The sequence below is a fragment of the Microcaecilia unicolor genome, chromosome 1 (genome assembly GCF_901765095.1).
Source record: "Microcaecilia unicolor chromosome 1, aMicUni1.1, whole genome shotgun sequence".
Classification (NCBI taxonomy): domain Eukaryota; kingdom Metazoa; phylum Chordata; class Amphibia; order Gymnophiona; family Siphonopidae; genus Microcaecilia; species Microcaecilia unicolor.
The window spans coordinates 495,877,017-495,890,161 of NC_044031.1; the positions used below are offsets into that span (position 1 = coordinate 495,877,017).

The 13,145-nt window shown below is 47.6% G+C and overlaps 1 protein-coding gene across 3 annotated transcripts in view; it reads right to left on the minus strand.

Moving 5' to 3' along the window:
• PLAG1 (PLAG1 zinc finger) overlaps positions 1 to 13,145 on the minus strand; it is a 123,050-nt gene that overhangs the window by 74,692 nt on the left and 35,213 nt on the right. For 2 of the 3 annotated variants that reach the window (XM_030214619.1, XM_030214602.1), the window contains exon 2: positions 12,060 to 12,198. The gene's annotated coding sequence lies outside the window, so the exon portion shown is untranslated. The remainder of the gene's footprint in view (positions 1 to 12,059; positions 12,199 to 13,145) is intronic. The other variant, XM_030214611.1, reaches the window with a different exon arrangement.

Here is a 13,145-nt window from a genome sequence, read left to right on the forward strand (position 1 = left end):
TAAGACTGAGATCGAGGGCAGTTAAAAAAAACTCCCCTGGCTGCACTGCCGTAATCACAGATCGCAAGGTCTCCATTCGAAAATGGCAAACCCGCAGTGTCCTGTTTATGCACCTGAGGTCCAGGACTGATCGTAGAGAGCCGCCCTTCTTGGGAACGACAAAATAAATGGAATAACATCCCTGACCAACCTCTAATTGTGGAAACGGACGGACCACACCCAGTTGAAACAAGCTTTCAAGGGTCTGATGAACCGCTCTCCCTTGGCCAGACCTTTGCAAGAAGACTCAAGAAAAAAATCTGCCATAGGAAGAGCGAATTCGAGCTTGTAACCGTCTCAGATGACTTCCAAGACCCATTCGTCGGAAGTTACCCTGGCCCATTACCCCAGGAAGAGGGACAAGCGCCCCCCAATGACCAGTAGGGGATGGACCAGGGCCCCATTATTGGGAAGGTCTAGCCGCTGGCTGCGGTTGAGGCCCTGAAGATGCAGCTCGGCACTCTTCGCAAAAAGGTTGAGGCTTCAGAGCAAAACGGGATTTCTGAAAGGACCCAACATGGCCCGTAATGCCTAGACTCTCTAAACCGAGCTTTGGGCAGACCTGCCCTCGAGGACCTAGGTCTATTCTCCAGGAGACGCTCCCCTTGGAGTCCCTTAGATTTTTCATGAACTTTTCCAGGTCCTCACCGAAGACCTTACCTCTGAAAGAAAGCCTCACCAAGCGGGATTTGGAAGCAATGTCCTTTGCCCAATGACATAACCATATCCACCGGTGTGCCATGACCTCAAAGGAAACTTATTTTGCCAAGGCTCGCAGGTAGTCATAAAGGAGATTCGTCAAATAGGCGAGCCCAGACTGAAGCATTGGCAAAAAACTAACCAGCTCCTCCATTGAAGAGGCCTTTTGCATCCATGACAGGCACGCCAACGCAACATAGGAGCCACACACCGAGGCCTGAAGTTTAAGGGCCGCCGCCTCGAAGGACAGCTTATGAGAAGACTCTAGCTTGTGGTCTTGTGGATCCTTAAGGGCTGTGCCCCCCTCTACTGGGAGCGTAGTCTTTTTGGTGATCGCTGTAATCAAAGAGTCCACTGTGAGGATTTTGAGGGCTTCCGATGCCAGAAGCGAATACAGGCAACCCACAGCCCGTGCCACCTTGAGACCCCATCTGGAGAGTCCCATTGTACAGAACTAAGAATCTTCATAGCCTCATAGATATGAAAGGACCTAGCCGGGCATTTAGTACCTGACATGATGGAAGGAGGCAGGGAAGGAACAGCCGAGGCTTCAGGCGAAGAAATCTCCAAACTCTCCAGCGCCTGGACAATGAGAGCGGGCAGCTCATCTCTGTGGAACAACCAAGCCGTGGTTGGATCATCCCCATTGTCAGACGGGGAAATGCCCACATCCTCCGCAGACCCAGAGGGAGAATCTGTAGGAAAAAGGTTTTTCTCTCCATCTGAACCATCCTCCATCAAAGGGTCCACTCTGCGCTGTTTAGGCAAGGGCTGAGAGGGAGGAAAAAACAGGAGAAGGCTCAGCCTGAAGGGGGGGGGGGGGGGGGGGGGGGGAGAGAGAAGACACTGACTCCCCAGCACACTTCAACATAAATACTTTGTGCATTAAAAGCACAAACTCTGTCGAAAAAGGCTCAGCAGCTGCCTCTGCGTCCCTGCAGATATCTGCCAGTACTGAAGGAAAGGTTGAAGATGGCAGCCCCGATGCCACGTGCAACTCCAAGTGTGGAGAAAAAAAAATGGCGCCCGCCGGCACTGCAGAACCCAAGCTTCCCGCCAAAGGATTTCCTAAAGCTGTCTCGCCACCGCTCGACCTCGGGGCACTGGGAGTGCGCTGTTTTTTGGCCTTGGACTGCTGCAGGCAAGACTCACATTCCCTGGACGCTGCTCGCTGGCTTCAACACCCAGAGCAGCATTTTGCAGCTTCAGAAGGAGCAGACATGGCTCAGCCACTACCACACAGCCCCTTCCCCCCTGTGCCTAACTGCGGTCAGAGACAGGGATCCTCCACGATCTATTAAAAAAAATAGAAGCTTACTTCAGCAGTTGTGTGGGTTTTTTTTTTTTTTTTTTAAGAGGAAGAAGAAAATCAGCTAGCCAGCTCACCACACCAGGGCACCCATCCCGGGGGAAATGGGGCATTGGGGGGAAGGTGGGAAGGACCTGGCACCAGCAGGTGTGCACCACAAATTTCCACGCAGGGACCTCAACCCCTTTGCAGGCTCAACTGGATCCGCAAGGACTCCAGGGGCCAGATCAATCCAGAGCTGCAGTTATGACCCTCGACGTGCTAGACTGAGAGAACACTGAGGTTTAAATGGCTGCATGACCATATACAGCAGACCTCTGAAGTTCTCTCTATCTCCACCTGCTGGTAGGGGGACATAACCCACAAGTCTCTGGACTGATCTGTGGGACGCTATGGAAGCAGCTCTTGGATCGAGCAAGTGTGGCGAAGGTGAAAAAAGTACACCCTCTTGTCACCTCAGTAAAAAAGCAACTGAGGGTGACCGCGTTCGTGCGGTGGGAAGGCACCCGCACATGCGCAGTGGAGCGTGTCTCATGCTCCACAAAGCTCTTCTTATGCGTGTCATAAGATCCAGACCGGGCAACATGGCATGCGTACACACTTGTGAGAACAGATAGGCTCGCTTGTCCTTGGAGAATTGGCACTTCATGTGGAAACAATGATTTCGCAAATTTCCCCTACAGCCATCCTGTTTTAAAAATCTATAGGTATAATTGCCACCAATTAACTAGTGAGGCTGCAATTTTAATCTTATTTTCTGTTTTGGGAAGTGTAAACAAACAGTGCAGGATTAAGAAGAATTATTCCTTTAATCCCTCATGTAAAGCTCTGGACAAAATGAGTACTCCATCTGTGTATACCTCTGATCTGGAGCAAAGCCCAACAGGGAAATTTGCTCCCATATACATATAGTCCCATTATAAAATAGTGAATAAATGTGTATATTGTTGGTCCACTCAACCCATGCCACCACCATGCCCATCTGAACTCTCTGTATGGTGTAATCTCCAAATGTAAAACAGTGAAATTGTCACTTATATGTATATGTAAGCTATATAGTGAAGATACTTACCTGAAGCAGGTATTCTCAGAGGACAGCAGGTCTTATATCTTCACAATTGGGTAAACCGGCGCCGCGTTGCCTGGTCTGGGGCTTATAACAAGCCTTAAGGGCTTTGTGGAGCATGAGATATGTTCCACCAGGCATGTGCGGGTGCCTTCCCACCCATCACATGGGCATGGTTACTGCAGTTAAATACTACAGCAAGAAATAGGAGTGGCCTAGTGGTTAGGGTGGTGGACTCTGGTCCTGGGGAACTGAGTTCGATTCCCACTTCTGGCACGGGCAGCTCCTTGTGACTCTGGGCTAGTCACTTAACCCTCCATTGCCCCAGGTACAAATAAGTACCTGTATATGTAAGCCGCATTGAGCCTGCCATGAGTGGGAAAGCGCGGAGTACAAATGTAACAAAAAAAAAAAAAAAAAAAACTAAAAAAGGGAGGGTTTGTGAGAATATAAGGCCTGCTGTCCTCAGAGAATAACTACTACAGGTAATTATGTTTGCTTCCTCAGATGACAAACAGGCCACAAGTTCTCACAATTGGCTTATCCCTAGCATCCAGGCTCACTGAGAACAATACAAATTGGTCAACTGGGCCTCGCAACAGCAAGGACGTAACTCCAATTAACCTCAAACTATATACAAACTGAGTGCAAGTACAGCATGGAACAGAAGAAAACAGGCCTTGGAGAGTAGAGTTGGAATCTAGATGCCAAAAAGATTCTGCAACACTGTCTGCCCGAACCGACTATCGTGTTGGGGTATCCTGCTCAAGGCAGTAATGAGACGTGAATGTGTGGACTGAAAACCATGTCACAGCCTTGCAAATTTCTTCAAAGGAGGCTGACGGCAAGTGTGCTACTGGATGCAGCAATGGCTCTGACATCATGCGCCTTGACATGACCCTCCAGCGTCAGCCCAGCCTGGACATAAGTAGAAAATATGCAATCTGCCAGCCAATTAAAGAATGTGCGTTTCCAGGTGGCGACCCACATCCTGTTGAGATCAAAACTATCAATAAGTTGGGTGGACTGTCTGTGGGGCCTTGTCTGCTCCACATAGTAGGCCAATGTTTGCTTGCAATCCAAGGTTGTGCAAGACGCTCTCGCCAGCATGGGCATGAGGTCGGGGAAAGAATGTTGGCAAGACAATCAACTGTTTCAGATGGAACTCAGACACAACCTTTGGAATGAACTTAGGGTGCGTGCAAAGGACTACTCTGTTGTGATTAAACTTAGCATAAGGTGCATCCACTACTAAAGCTTGAAGCTCACTGACCCTGAGAGCTGAAGTAAAAGCCACCATCCAGGTCAAATACTTCAGGTGGCAAGAATTCAGTGGCTCAAAAGGAGCTTTCATCAGCTGGGTGAGAAAGACATTGAGGTCCCATGACAGGCAGAGGTTTGACAGGGGGTTTTGACAAAAGCAAACTTCTCAGGAAGCAAACAGCTACAGGCTGTCCAGAGATGGGCTTAGCCTCTACACACTGATAAGCACTAATCGCACTGAAGTGAACCCTTACAGAGTTGGTCTTAGCCTCTACACACTGATAAGCACTAATCGCACTGAAGTGAACCCTTACAGAGTTGGTCTTAAGACCAGACTTGGAAAGGTGCAGAAGGTATTCAAGCAGGGACTGTGTAAGACAGTAAACAGGATCTAGGGCCTTGCCCTCACATCGGACAGCAAACTTCCTCCATTTGAAAGAATAACATCTCTTAGTGGAATCTTTCCTGGAAACCAGCAAGATCTGGGAGACACCCTCTGACAGACCAAGAGATGCAAACTCTAGGCTCTCAAGATCCAGGCTGTGAGGGCCAGAGACAAAAGGTTGGGATGTAGATCCCTTTGTCTGTGTGAGGAGGATCAGAAAACAGTCCAATCTCCATGGTTCTTCGGAGGATAACTCCAGAAGAGGGAACCAGATCTGCCGAGGCCAGTAAGGCACGATTAAGATCATGGTCCCGTGGTCTTGCTTGAGTTTCAGCAGTCTTCCCCACAAGAGGAATGGGAGGATACGCATATAGCAGACCTTTCCCCCAATGCAGTAGGAAGGCATCTGACGCTAGTTTGTCGTGGGCCTGAAGCCTGGAGCACAACCGAGGGACTTTATGATTGAGCTGAGAGGCAAAGAGATCCACCGAGTGGGTGCCCCACTCTCGGAAGATCTCACAGGCAATGCCTATACTGAGAGACCACTCGTGCGGTTGCATAACCCTGCTCAGTCTATTAGTCAGACTGTTGTTTTTGACTGCCAGATAAGAGGCCCGAAGGAACATGCCATGTTGGTGAGCCCAGCGCCACATCTGGACAGCCTACTGTCACAGAGTGCATGATCTGGTGCCCCCATGCTTGTTGGTGTAATACATTGCAACCTGGCTGGCTGTTTGAATGAGCACAATTTGGTTGGACAGTCAACCTCTGAAAGCGTTTAGAGTGTTCCAGATCAACTGAAGATCCAGAAGATTGATCTTAAGACCTGTTTCCTGGAAGAACCATGCTCCCTGAGTGTGAAGCCAAGCTACATGAGCTCCCCAACCGAAGAATGATGCATTCGTCATCAGTACTTTTTGAGGCTGAGGAATTTGGAGTGGAAGTCCCAGGGTCAAACTGGATCGAACGGTCCCACTAGAGAAGAGAGTGAAAAAGGTCTGAAGACACTCTGATGGCATCTCCCAGCTCTCCTGTAACCTGGTACCACAGGGACGCTAGGGTCCATTGGGCAGATTTCATGTGAAGGCGTTTCATGGGTGTCGCATAAACTGTGGAAGCCATGTGGCTTAACAACCTCAACATTTGTAAAGCAGTGACCTGCTGAGAATTTCGAATCTGAGAGGCCAGAGCAACTAGAGTGTCCACCCTCGGTCCTGGGAGGAAAGCTCAAACCTTCTGCGTATCGAGCAGGGATGCAATGAATTTCAACTGCTGTGCAGGGTGAAGAAGGGAGCTGGGGTAGTTTACAACAAATCGTAGGAGTTCCGGCATCCAAATATTTCTCATTTGGACTCCCAGAGCACTGTCCTCTGTCGTGTTCTTCACCAACCATTTGTCGAGATGAGTGAACACATGGACTCCCAGCCTGCGTAGAGACGCTGTGACCACTAGACATTTGGTAAATACCCTGGGAGCTAATGCGAGGCCAAAAGGCTACACGTGGTACTGGTAGTGATGTGTTCCCAGCTGAAATCGAAGATACTTCCAGTGGGCTGGAAGTATCGGGATGCGAGTATATGCATCCTTTAAGTCCGGAGAGCATAGCCAATTATTTTCCTGAATCACAGGGAGAAGGGTGCCCAGGGAAACTATCCTGAACTTTTTTTTGTCCAGGAATTTGTTCAGGGCTCTTAGGTCTAAGATGGGAGGCATCTCCCGTTTCCTTCTGCATGAGAACTACCTGGAATAGAATCCCTGCCCTTCTTTCCCTGGTGGAACGGGTTTGACCGCATGGGCCTGTAGAAGGGCGGAGATTTCCTCTGCAAGTACCTGCCTGTGCTGAGAACTGAAGTAATGAGCTCTCGTTGGGCATCTTGGAGATTTTAAAAATTTAGTGCATATCCGAGACAGACTACTTGGAGAACCCACTGGTCGGCGGTTATAAGGGGCCACCTTTCATGGAAAATCTTCAGCCTCCCCCCAACCAGCAATTTGTCCACTACGGACACTTTGGCTCTAGCAGAGCATAGCCGCTATCAGTCAAAAGCTCACCCCTTGCCTAGACTGAGGAGCAGCAGGGGCCTTAAGTGAACGCTGTTGACGAGAATGAGCATGCTGGGGCTGAGTCTCAGCAGGCCGGTAAGAGGAAGTGGAGTACTACTACTACTTAACATTTCTAGAGCGCTACTAGGGTTACGCAGAGCTGTACAGTTTAACAAGGACGACAGTCCCTGCTCGAAGGAGCTTACAATCTAAAGGACGAAATGTCAAGTTGGGGCAGTCAAGATTTCCTGAATAGGAGGTGTAGTGGTTAGGTGCCGAAGGCGACATTGAGGTGGGCTTTGCGCAAGGATTTGAAGATGGGCAGGGAGGGGGCCTGGCGTATGGGCTCAGGGAGTTTATTCCAAGCATGGGGTGAGGCGAGGCAGAAAGGGCGGAGCAGGGTACTGAGAGGAGGGATTTGTCATGAGAGCGGAGGTTACGGGTAGGAACGTAAGGGGAGATGACGGTAGAGAGGTAAGGAGGGGCTGCAGATCGAGTGCATTTGTAGGTAGTAGGCACCCGTCTTCAACTTGCAAAAAATTCTCCTAGCTGAGGAGACTAACGCAGAAGGCGCCCAGCAGGAGACAGAAGAAATGCTATCCGTGTGCTTTTTGAATTAGGTCAGTGACCTCCTCAACCTTCTCTCCAAAAAGGTTATTCCCCCCACCCCCCTCAGCATGGGGCATCCGCCAACCTCTGCTGAACTGACTATTTCAAGTCAGAAACACGCAACCATGACAGTCTGCACATTGCTATATATTGAGCAGAGATCCTGGAAGCCACGCCAAAGGTGTCATTGGCGCCCCTGGCCAAGAACTTTCAATACGCCTTTTGCTGCTTGGCCAACCAGCGAACTGACTCGGCCTGCTCTGGAGGGAGTGTCTCAGCTAGGTCTGACAACTTGCACAACGAGTTTTGCAAAGTAGACACTCGTGAACAGCTGGTAGGAGAAGAGAGTTCGCTAAGTCCATCAGTTTGCGCACCGAATCCCACAAATACACTCTCATAAAGAGCTGGTAAGACTGCACACGGGACACAAGCATTGAGGCCTGGAACATTTTCCTCCCAAAAGAGTCCAAGGTCCTAGCTTCTCTGCCTGGGGATGCCGAGGCATAGTCCCTACAACTCCTGGCTCTCTTGAGAGCGGATTCCACCACAATGGAATTGTGAGGCAACTGGGGCCTATCAAAACCAAGTGTGCTGTGGATCTGATACTGGGTGTCGATCTTTAGGCAGGACAGGGATTGACAGAGAGGACTCCAAGTTCCTATCGAAGACTTCCAAGTACCTCATGAAGAGGGACAGTCACAGCCTCCCTAGGAGGGGACTCGTAGTCCAGGACCCTCAAGCATCTTAGCCCTTGGCTCGTCCTCCAATTCCAAACAAAATGGAATAGTATAAGCCATTTCCTTCATAAAAGAGAGAAATGAAAGACTCTCCAGAGGAGAATTTCTCCTTTCAAACAGAGGAGAGGGCTCAGAGAGGATGTCACAGGACTCATCCTCCGAAAAGTACCTTGGATCCTCCTCCGACACCCATGAGCATTCATAAGTACATAAGTAATGCCACAATGGGAAAAGACCAAGGGTCCATCGAGCCTAGCATCCTGTCTACGACAGCGGCCAATCCAGGCCAAGGGCACCTGGCAAGCTTCCCAAACGTACAAAACATTCTATACATGTTATTCCCAAAATTGTGGATTTTTCCCAAGTCCATTTAGTAGTGGTTTATGGACTTGACCTTTAGGAAACCGCCTAACCCCTTTTTAAACTCTGCCAAGCTAACCGCCTTCACCACATTCTCCGGCAATGAATTCCAGAGTTTAATTTATTTATTTTTATTTTATTTTTGTTACATTTGTACCCCACGCTTTCCCACTCATGGCAGGCTCAATGCGGCTTACATGGGGCAATGGAGGGTTAAGTGACTTGCCCAGAGTCACAAGGAGCTGCCTGTGCCTGAAGTGGGAATCGAACTCAGTTCCTCAGTTCCCCAGGACCAAAGTCCACCACCCTAACCACTAGGCCACTCCTATGTGTTGGGTGAAGAAAATTTTTCTCCGATTTGTTTTAAATTTACTACACTGTAGTTTCATCGCATGCCCCCTAGTCCTAGTATTTCTGGAAAGCGTGAACAGATGCTTCACATCCACCTGTTCCACTCCACTCATTTTATATGCCTCTATCATGTCTCCCCTCAGCCGTCTTCTCCAAACTGAAAAGCCCTAGCCTCCTTAGTCTTTCTTCATAGGGAAATCATCCCATCCCCGCTATCATTTTAGTCGCCCTTTGCTGCACCTTTTCCAATTCTACTATATCTTTCTTGAGATGTGGCAACCAGAATTGAACACAATACTCAAAGTGCGGTCGCACCATGGAGCGATACAACGGCATTATAACATCCTCACACCTGTTTTCCATACCTTTCCTAATAATACCCAACATTCTATTCGCTTTCCTAGCAGCAGCAGCACACTGAGCAGAAGGTTTCAGTGTATTATCGACGACGACACCCAGATCCCTTTATTGGTCCGTAACTCCTAACGTGGAACCTTGCATCACGCAGCTATAATGTGGGTTCTTTTTCCCCCACATGCATCACCTTGCACTTGCTCACATTAAACGTCATCTGCCATTTAGCCGCCCAGTCTCCCAGTCTCGTAAGGTCCTTCTGTAATTTTTCACAATCCTGTTGCGAGTTAACGAGTTTGAATAACTGTGTCATCAGCAAATTTGATTACCTCGCTAGTTACTCCAATCTCTAAATCATTTATAAATATATTAAAAAGCAGCGGTCCTAGCACAGACCCCTGAGGAACCCCACTAGCTACCCTTCTCCATTGTGAATACTGCCCATTTAATCCCACTCTGTTTCCTATCCTTCAGCCAGTTTTTAATCCACAATAGGACATTTCCTCCTATCCCATGACCCTCCAATTTCTTCTGTAGCCTTTCATGAGGTACCTTGTCAAACGCCTTTTGAAAATCCAGATACATGATATCAACCGGCTCCCCTTTGTCCACATGTTTCTTTACTCCTTCAAAGAATTGAAGTAAATTGGTCAGGCAAGATTTCCCCACACAAAAGCCATGCTGACTTGGTCTCAGTAATCCATGTCCTTGGATATGCTCTGTAATTTTGTTTTTAATAATAGCCTCTACCATTTTCCCTGGCACCGACGTCAGACTCACCGGTCTATAATTTCCCGGATCTTCCCTGGAACCTTTTCTGAAAATTGGCGTTACATTGGCCACCCTCCAATCTTCTGGTACCACGCTCGATTTTAAGGATAAATTGCATATCACTAACAGTAGCTCCGCAAGCTCATTTTTCAGTTCCAGCAGTACTCTGGGATGAATATAATCCGGTCCAGGAGATTTGCTACTCTTCAGTTTGCTGAACTGCCCCATTATGTCCTCCAGGTTTACCATGAAGTCGGTAAGTTTCTCCGACTCGTCCGGTGTCAGTCAGAAACTCCTCGTGGGAGGGCTGAGACTGAGCCTGCCTTGATTTTTGAGAAGCAATGTACCCCGAGAGGGGCTTCAAGGAGTCGGCTCCTGCCTCAAGTCTGGCGAGGCTTCCTCCACTGACGTCAAAGGGGAACTGGCTTTGGATGGTGGTCGAGACCACGGATGCATTCGGTGCCGGTGGCCACACCACAGGCTGAGCCAAGCAGAGTTGCTACGGGCTCTATGGTGGATGCAAGCACCCCCAATACCGATGCACACCATTGCAAAATGCCATGCAGTAGCTCAGGGAGCAAGGCCTGGATAGGCTCATCAAGGGCCGACACCAGGAAAGGCTGGGGCGTCGGCTCTGAGAAAGGCTGCAGAACTGATGGGGCTGAGATGGAAGTTAGGCCCTGCCTGCCTGGAGACAGGCGCATTGGCACCTCCCCTAATCAGGTACCAAATCCTTCGATGTCCTGGAACTCCCGGCACCATACGTAGAGGATCAGCAATGCCAATGCTTTTTGGCCTTCGTCCAAAGCGTCACTTCAGGGTCAGGTCCCACGCTGGCCAGTCCCGGGGGCCCTGTCCAGCAGCCGGCATCGACAGAGGGGAGAGTGGACAGAGACAAGAGAGGGGACAGTGCCGACAGAGTGGAGACCCACTGAACGCTCTACTGCTCCCAGTGTTCATGGGTCTCAAAGCAGCCATGCGGACCGATGCTCCCAATGTTGTCTTTGATGCTGAGGACACAGACTTGGCCCCAAAGATGTTCTTGTGTTGAGGCTTTCTGGACACCCGAGTCCTTTTCTTCATACGGAGACAAAGGACACAGTAGGCAGGACTATGGTCGGGCCCAAGAGTGGGTATCTGTACCAAAGATCATTTGATTGTACCAGGTACAGCACTTAAAGCCACTGGGAGCTTTAGTGGACATGGATGTAAAAACTTCCAATGCCAAATCAAAAGACGCGAAGGTGCCTTTAAAAGGGGGCAAGACACCAGGAAAAAAAAATCACGTAAAACCGACCAGATACTAGGCCTAAATGCAGCCTAAGTCATGGAAAATAAAGGAAACTTAAAAACTGGCAAAAAATATATGGAAAAAGAAAAAGGGACAAAGGCTTAAAAAAGGCACAGTGAAAAATCACGAAAAATAAGCCGAGAGGCACCAAAAAAGAAGCACTTCCAGACTGGGAGAGAAGAAAAACCACAGTTGCACTCTTCCCCTCTCCTCAGTAGAAAAAGAATTGTGGTAACCTTGTCCTTGCAGCGGGCGGGAAGGCACCTGTGTATGTGCAGTGGAGAGCATCTTGCAATCCACAAAGCTCTTAAAGCTTGTTATAAGCCCCGGACTGGCCAACGCAGCCCTGCGTTACCCAATTGTGAGAATTAATTGTCTGCCTATCCTCGGAGAAGTATAAATGCCACTATTTATATAAGGAGATGCTTATGAAATAACCAACTCAATGTATTTACCTGCTAGGTTACCAAGATTATTTCACTCTTGCACAATATAAGAATCGAGAGTCTACATTCTGAACTCACAAGTATAAAAAGACAGAACATGGACAGCAATTTGTAAGTCACTGATGCTCAAATATTACACCTTCCAAAAGACCAGCTGAAGTAATTTTAGTACTCACAGTATTTTTAAAGCCAGTTTACTGTATCATTCATCTATATCATTCAATCTGATATTTTCACAAATGTTGAGGACAGTTACAAATCAACACGTTATGAACACTAAAAATGTTCATAAAATAGACTGTTAAAAAAAAAAATATATATATATATAAATCATACTTAAAAATCTATTCTGGTCTTCTGTGTTCAATGCACACCTGGCAGTAGTCCAGCATAAATCTTCAGATTCTGGTCCTAACCAGTCCCGCTAACTCTTCTTGGAGGAGACCAGAATCTAGTGTTTCCCATTTTTGATGGTCTACAAAAGAAAACACAAGAGAAAAATAGTGTGAAGTGTAGTGAAACAATTTCTTTTATTTTTTCTGGAAGAGAGAGGAGAAAGAAAATGTCAGGAGACTGAAAATATTACAATTGTGAAAAAAGATTCATGAATGACACCAAGTTTATATAAAACCCCAAAACATTTAGCTACTGCAGGTGCATGTGATAAAACATTGGCAGCACTGAGACCCCACAGCAAAACTAAACTTCATTTCAAGTACAATTTTCAAACAAAACTCCATTCTTACAGTGAAAAGCAGTTTTATAGCTGGTAATAGTTGCTATCAGCTGTTCAATGAAACTGCCTGCTGACAACTATTTACACCTCAAGGAATAAAGGGCAAAAATATTTTTTTCTGTGAAGGCAAACTTTAGAAAGAATATAGTAACTGGAAAGGAGTCATTCTTGTCAGGACTTGAACAATTCTGACAGCATTTCAGAAAAGGATCTGCCAATGTGAAATATTTTTAAAATAAATGCAGGACTGGATGTGTAGGTGCCTGCAATGTGAGGTGGCAGTACACAGTTTGCAAAACATCTACATCAATGGAAGCACCTTCTCAATTTGTTACAGAGCCTGCAAATCATTTGGCACTAATCGAGTGAGTGTGTGTGTGTGTGTTGGGGGTGGGGTGGAGGGGAGACACTAAGAGGTGACCTTCCTCATATCACTTCTGTAGCGTACTGCACAAAATGAACATCTTTATAAATCCTAGATGTCCAAGAGAGCAGGAGTAAATCCCAATATTGATTGGAGAGGTCACAGACAAGCATTCCCCTTCTGAAAAGGGGAATGAATACATACACATATTTTGGCCCTGCCCAAAACACATCCAAACCATACCTCCTTGCCATATATACATATTTTGGATTCACATTTAGAAGTCCAGGTGTATTTGCCTGTCATATGCAAGTTTAAATTA